This window comes from Passer domesticus, unplaced genomic scaffold, assembly GCF_036417665.1.
Source record: "Passer domesticus isolate bPasDom1 unplaced genomic scaffold, bPasDom1.hap1 HAP1_SCAFFOLD_58, whole genome shotgun sequence".
NCBI classification, from domain to species: domain Eukaryota; kingdom Metazoa; phylum Chordata; class Aves; order Passeriformes; family Passeridae; genus Passer; species Passer domesticus.
In genome coordinates, this window is record NW_026990164.1 from 265,534 (window position 1) to 271,533 (window position 6,000).

The 6,000-nt window shown below is 57.5% G+C and overlaps 1 long non-coding RNA gene across 1 annotated transcript; it reads left to right on the top strand.

Moving 5' to 3' along the window:
• The first annotated feature begins 3,057 nt into the window (after positions 1 to 3,057).
• Positions 3,058 to 4,749, top strand: LOC135292921 (uncharacterized). The gene is made up of 2 exons (XR_010355068.1): positions 3,058 to 3,484; positions 3,632 to 4,749. It is a non-coding gene; the product is annotated as an uncharacterized LOC135292921 (long non-coding RNA).
• The last annotated feature ends 1,251 nt before the right edge of the window (positions 4,750 to 6,000 follow it).

Below are 6,000 nucleotides of genomic sequence, written 5' to 3' on the forward strand. Positions count from 1 at the left end.
ACCCACCTGAGACCCCTCTCAAATCCATCAGACTGCCCCAAATCCCCCTCAGACCCCTCAATCCCCCCCAAACCCTGGGAAATCCCCTCACACTCCGCTAAAGCCCCCCAGATGCACCTCAGAACCCCCCAGAGCCCCCCAGCTCCTCTCACAATCCCCCAAAATCCCCTCAGACCCTCCCAATTCCCCTCAGATCCCCCTAAATCCACCTGAGAACACCCAGACCCTCTCAAGCTGCCCGGAAAGATAACTAAAGCCCCCTCAGACCCCCTCACTCCCCCCAAACCCACCGCACACCCCCCTATTTCCCGTCAATCTCCCCAAAATCCCCAATTTCTCCTCAGACCGCCCCAAACCCCCCCAGTTTCCCCTCAGCGCCCTCCTCAGCCGCGCTCGCCTCTGAATCTCCCGCCTCCGCCGCCTGCACAGGCTCCCCAGCCAATAGCGGCGCGCCCCGCCACGAACCAGCCAATGAGGGCGCGGCTCCCCTCAGCAGCGCCCGCCTCCCCGCGGCGCTGCAGCCAATCAGAGGCGAGCCGCAGCGGCGGTGCCGTGCCGGGCGCTGCAGAGAGCGGGGGCGGCGCTTGGAGCGGCCGGAGCGCTCCGGGAGCTGCTGAGGCGGCCGGGACAGGGCCGGGAGGGGCTGAGAGGGGATCGGGGGGGCGTGGGAGGGTCCGGGGATCTGGGGGGGCTTTGGGGAGGGTTCCGGGGTGTGGGGCGGGGTCTGGGGAGGGGTCTTGGCTGGGGGATCGTGAGGTGTCAGGGAGGGTCTGGGGAGGGGTCCTGGGGCACTGTGGGGGGATCTGGGGGTGGGGAGGGGTCCCGAGCGGGGTCTCGAGGGGGTCCTGGGGGTGCTGGGGGGACTTTGGGGTTCCAGGGTGGTCCTGGGCCAACCTCGGGGGGCTTTTCAGGGGGATTTGGGGTTCCCGGGGGAGATTTGGGGGTCCCGGGGGTTCCCAGCCCCCCCCTCCCGTTTTTGGGGGTCTCCCATGGTGCCCCCTCCCCACAGAGCTCCGAGGGCCCCTGAGGTGGCTCCTGTTCCACCGGCCGGTGCCCCTGACACAGGACGGCCCCAGAGAGTCTGGGGGGTTCTGGGGGAATTTTGGGGGGAATTTTGGGATTTGGGGCATTTTGGGGCTGTTTTGAGGCAGTTTTGGGTGGATTTTGGGGATTACCTTGGGACTTCTTTAGGCCTTTTGAGGATTTTGATGGAAGTTGAGGGTGTATTATTGGGGTTTTGGAGAGAATTATTGTGTTTCAGGGGGTTATGGGATTTTGGAAGTTTTGTGGATTTGGGGAGTTTTGGATTTTGGGAGATTTTATTGGGGTTGGGGGGGTTGATTTTTGAGGGGGTTTAGTGAAATTTTGGGGAGTTTTTTTGAGTATTGGTGTGTTTCACTGGGATTTTGTGGGATTCTTTGGGGTTTTGGAGGATCTTACTGTAATTTCTTGAGGAATTTGGGATTTTTAATGGAATTTGTGGGGGATTTGGGGGTCTGGGGCCTTTGGGGTTGTCCCAGGGTTTGTGGAAGGGCTGAGAGGCATCAAAATCTCCTTAAAAGCCCCAGAAGTCCCAATAAAACTCATGAAATCCGAAATAAATATGGCAAAATCCCATTAGAACACCCTAGAATCCTAATAAAAGCCCACAAAATCTTTTGAAATCTCAAGAACCCCCAAAATCCAGATGAAACCCCGCAAATCCCCCCAAAAATGTCCCCTAAATAATAAAAATCCCATAAAATCCCCCCCCCAAGACCCAAAGAAATCATGGCAACACCCAAAAAAACCCACAAAACCCCAAAAATCCCACGAAAATTCTGAAAAAAACCAAATCCCCAATGAATCCCACTAAAAGCCCCCACAATTCCAGTGAAATGCCTCAAAATCTCCTAGAAATCCCATAAAAACTCCCAGAATTTCTGAGAATCCCAAAAAAACCAGGAAAATCTCAGTAAAACCTTCCAAAATACAAAAAAAAAAATCAATAAACCCCCAAACACCCCCAGAACAACACTCCCCCAAAGCGCCAATAAAACCCCCAAAATCCAAACCCCCCAAAATCCAGAAAACCCCCCAACATTTCCCAGCATGTCTGCAGTCATTTCCAGGCGCTGCCAGGGGCCCCAGGAAGGTGTCAGTTCTCCCAGTGTGATCCCCCAGTCATGCCCAGAATATCCCAGCTGCCTCCAGCATGCATCCAGTCCTGCCCAGTTCCTCCAGTTTGCTTGCAGCATGATCCCAGTTTCTCTCAGGTGCTCCCAGTAGGCCAAAGTGTGATCCCAGTCGCTCCCTTTCAATCCCAATATGATCCCAGTAAGCTCCAGTTGGATCCCAGTCACATGCCAGCCCTCCCAGTGTGGTCCCAGTATAATCCCAGCTGCTCCCAGTCGGGCCCAGTATGGGGGATGATGTGCAGGGTGTGTTCCCAGTCGCTCTCAGATTCTCCCAGTATTGCTCCAGTCCCTCCCAGTATGATCCAGAGATGAGCCCAGTGTGCTCCCAGTCCCTGCCAGTATGAACCAGTTGTGCTCCACATGGTTCCAGTGGCTCTCTTTCACCCTCCCTTTGGTTCCAGTCACTCCCAGTATCTCCCAGTGTATGCCAGTTCCCTCCAGCATGTTGCCAGTCCCTCCCATTATTCCCCAGTATGATCCCATTTGCTGCCAAGCACTCCCAGTCAGCCTCAGTGCAGTGGCACTCACTGCCAGGAGGATCCCAGTCACCTCCAGCGTGATCCCAGTTGATCCCAGTAGAAGCCCAGTTGTTTCCAGTGACCACCAGCATGTTCCCAGCCACTCCCAGTTCCTCCCTGTTGGGTTTTTTGGGGGGATGTTTGGAGAATGAAGAAGTGCGAGGCTGAGCGGAAAAGGCCCCTCGGGGGGACATCGGGGGGTGGCGGTGGCGGCTGGCGGCAGAGGCAGCCTGGAGGAGCAGAGCCCTGTGTCCCCCAGGAGCCCAAAGTGGGGAGCCCAGAGAGGGGGGAGCGCCGCCATGGGCGGGAGCCTGCAGAGGCTGGAGAGGGGCAGGGGGGACTCCTTGGAGCCCCTGCAGCCCGGAGCAGAGCATGAGGGGAGAAGGGAGCCCAAAAGGGAGCCCAAAAAGCCCCGGCATCCCTGAATGGGGAGCGAAGAGGGGGCAGCTTTTGGGATTGCTGGGACTGCCAGCAGGCTGGGGAGGGCAGGCACCGAGGAGAAGGGGGACCCCCAATGCAAGCGTGACCCCAGCAGCTGGGACAGGGGGAACCCCGAACACCTGAGGGGAGGGAGCAGGGGTGGGGAACTCCTGGGAGGCTTTTTCCAGGCTGACTTGTGGCGTTTGGGAGGTTTTTCTGGAGCCCCAATGGTAGGTGACTTGTAGAGATGCACTTGGGCAGAGGGACCTTCAAACTCAATGTGCTCATCCTTTGTTTTCCTCAAACCAGGATTTCCATTGCCAACCCCCATTGAGGCTGTGAGGAAAATGCCCCAGAACATGCAAGCAGGTGAGGAGGAAGTCAGTGCCCCTTTCCCCTCTCTCCTGCTCCATCTCCCAGCCCAGCAGGGCCCCAGCTGCAGCCTGGGGGCATCTCCTTGCCCTTGCCTGTGGCCTGGAGGAAAATGCCATCCTGTCCTTGTCCTTCCTCCCCCAGAGCAGGAGCTGAGCATGGAGAGCAGGGAGGACAAATCCCCGCGGCAGAAGCAGGTGGCAGAGGCCGTTTTGAGCGGCTCCACGGCGCAGGAACCCAACGGGGAGGAAAAGCCCTGGAGATGCTGCACGAGGAGGGGCTGCAAACGCAGATGGCGGGGATGTGAGGGGGAAAGAGCCAGCCTGGGCCGGGAAGGTGGACAGAGCTTCAGCCAGAGCTTGGAGCTGGTGGTCCATGAGCAGGTTCCTGATGGGGAGAAGCCTCACAGGTGCTTGGAGTGTGGGAAGAGCTTCTGGTTGATCACCAACCTGATCGTGCACCAGAGAACCCACACTGGGGAACGGCCCTACGAGTGTGGGGAGTGTGGGAAAGGCTTCAGGTGCAGCTCTGAGCTCATCACTCACTAACGCATCCATACCGGGGAGAGGCCCTATGACTGTCCCGAGTGTCAGAAGAGGTTTCAGACCAGCTCCAGTCTCCTCCAGCATCAATGGATTCACACAGAGGAGAGGCCCTTCCGCTGCCCAGACTGCAGGAAGGGCCTCAACTGCAACACAAACTTCGCCAGGCACCGGTGCATCCACAGCGGGGAGAGGCCCTACGAGTGTCCCCAGTGTGGGAAGAGCTTTACCCACAGCTCTAACTTGACCAAACACCAACAGAGTCACCAGTAAGGGAAGTTCTGCAAGTGCCCTGAGTGTGGGAAGAGCCTCGTGTGCTGCTCCAGCTTCATCCCCCATTGGAGAACCCGCATTGGGAAGAGACCTGCTGATCCATGTTCCCTGTGATCCATGGTGGGAAGACACTTGCCACTTTTCCTGCCCCTGCTAGTGACCTGATGTAGGATTGAAGAACAAGAGGGTCTGGCCAGAGCCATGTCATTACATTCACTCCCACCTCAGGTCATTGCCAGGGGCAGGAAAGGGACTCTCTCTCTCTCCCTGAGGAGAAAGGTGTCCTTTCCAGGCAGGAGGAAATACGTGGCCAGGAAGAGCCACTCAGTGGTGATGTTGTAGTTTTCCCTGTAAATAGTTTTTCTTATCCCTTCTGTTATCAATATTGCTTTTGTTCCTGTTTATTCCTTATCTCATTGCTGTTCCCAGTAAATTGTTCTTATCCCAGCCTGGGATCTTTGCCTTTTGTTCTTTCCATGGGAGGTGGGAGGGCAGCGAGCAGCAGCGCGGTGTTAGCGGGAGCAGGAAATTGGGGAATCCCATTTCTGAACCCGGCCCGTGGAAACCGAGTATCCCAGCTGGTCCCAGCCCTGCTGGCCATGGCAACAGCCTTGGGAGCGGGTCCCTGGCTGGGGCTGTGGGAACCTCTTCCCTCTGGTGCCCAGGGACAGGACTGGTGGGAATGGCTGCAGCTGAGTCGGGGCAGGCTCAGGCTGGATCTCAGGAAAAGGCTCCCAGCTCCAGGGCTCTCTGAGCTCCAGCAGCGTTTGGCCAGCGCTGCCAGGCCCAGGCTGGCATTGTTGGGGTGTCCTGTGCAGGGCCAGGAGTTGGACTCCAGGATCCTGATGGGTCCCTCCCAGCTCAGCCAATTCTGTGGATCTGGGATCCCATGACCCTGGGGATGGGGCTGCCAATGGTTGCCATGGCAACGGGCTCTGGCTGCAGGGCTGAGCTGGTGTCCATGGCACCCACCCCTGGCCTGGGGTGTGCATGGAGCTGCCAAGGGACTGAGCATGGCAACAGGGGCTGGGGATGGTTGCCATGGAAACTGACCATAGCAACAGGGGGCTGGGGATGGTTGCCATGGAAACTGACCTTAGCAACAGGGGTCGGGGATGGTTGCCATGGAAACTGGCAGTAGGAATGGGGCTGGGGATGGTTGCCGGCTAAGGATCAGATTTGTCACAGGCCCTCAGAGGGGTTCCATGGGGACATTCCAGGAGACTCCAGGCTGTTCAAGAGCTGGAATGTCACAGGCAGAGACAAGGGCTCCATGGACACCTCCCAGGTGTTTCTGGGGATGGTAAAGAGCTGTGTGCTCAGAGGCAGTCACAGCGATTCCATGGTGACATCCCAGGGCATCTTGGGCTGCAAAGGCACCCATCTGTCACAGGCACTGACGGGGGCTCCACGGTGACATCGCAGGAGTGCCCAGGCTGCCAAAGAGCCAGGATGTCCTGGACACTCACAGGGGTTCCTGTCATGGGCACAGTGGCAGCTTCAGACAAAAGCTTTATTTCTTTGTTGGAGAAACTCCTGCTGAGTCATGGGATGGAGAAATGACACCCAACAGCCACCATGGATCCTCAAATCCCTGCAGGGCCCCTAGACTTCCAAAATTTATTTTAGTACAGAAGAGTGGGAGTGGCTGGATCCAATCCCAGCCCCAGACTTTGTCAAAGGTGTAAAAGATTGGAC